Source organism: Molossus molossus, unplaced genomic scaffold (assembly GCF_014108415.1).
Source record: "Molossus molossus isolate mMolMol1 unplaced genomic scaffold, mMolMol1.p scaffold_m16_p_2, whole genome shotgun sequence".
Classification (NCBI taxonomy): Eukaryota; Metazoa; Chordata; class Mammalia; order Chiroptera; family Molossidae; genus Molossus; species Molossus molossus.
This window is the reverse complement of record NW_023425355.1, coordinates 65,107,262-65,108,009: the sequence shown is the minus strand read 5'-3', so window position 1 is coordinate 65,108,009 and position 748 is coordinate 65,107,262. Positions and strand designations below refer to the sequence as shown.

The 748-nt window shown below is 31.0% G+C and overlaps 1 pseudogene; it reads left to right on the top strand.

Annotated features, from left to right (window-relative positions):
• The first annotated feature begins 337 nt into the window (after window positions 1–337).
• Window positions 338–450, top strand: LOC118636883 (annotated as a pseudogene).
• Window positions 451–748: the final 298 nt, after the last annotated feature.

Below are 748 nucleotides of genomic sequence, written 5' to 3'. Positions count from 1 at the left end.
GGAGGAGGGTGTCAATGGAGTAAAAAAGGAGAATCATCTGTAACAAAAATAATATTAAAAAAAAATAATAATAATAAAAATGAAAATTATGTGTCATTCCAGGAACTTGGAAAATCACAAATAAAATGAGAAGAGATAACCAACTCCCAGTATTAAGATGAATCAGGTATTACAGTTATCTGACAAAGATTTTGAAGCAGCCATCATGAAAGGATGCTCTTATAAAGAATTACAAATTTTCTTGGAACAATCAAAAAATAGAAAATATCAACAAAAAGATATGTTTTAAAAATAAAAACGATAAAACTGAAAAATACAATAACTGAACCAAAAACCCACACTTACCGGGCAGTGGAAATACTATGGTTACAAAGGTGGTTTTCCCAGGACGAGGCTTATCCATTGCACTCTGAATGTGCCGGCCCCTGTGATATTCTCAAATGAAAAAAAAAAAAAAAAAGTGACACAGAGCATTTTAGTAATTTGACAAAGATGCCCTAGCTAATAAATAATAGATTTGAACCCAAACTTTTTGCCTTTATTGTTCACAGTACAAATCATTTCAGTTACATACATGGAATCACCAACAAAGTACAATGTGGAGTTGATGAAGAATTTAACCTGGCCCCAAATTCCATTTGCTCATGGAGTAAAAAACTTATAAGAAAAGATTATTCTGAACATATATATCTCAGAATTAGTCAATCTTCAAAAAGTAAAGAAAAAGACCAAGGACAGAAAATATTGT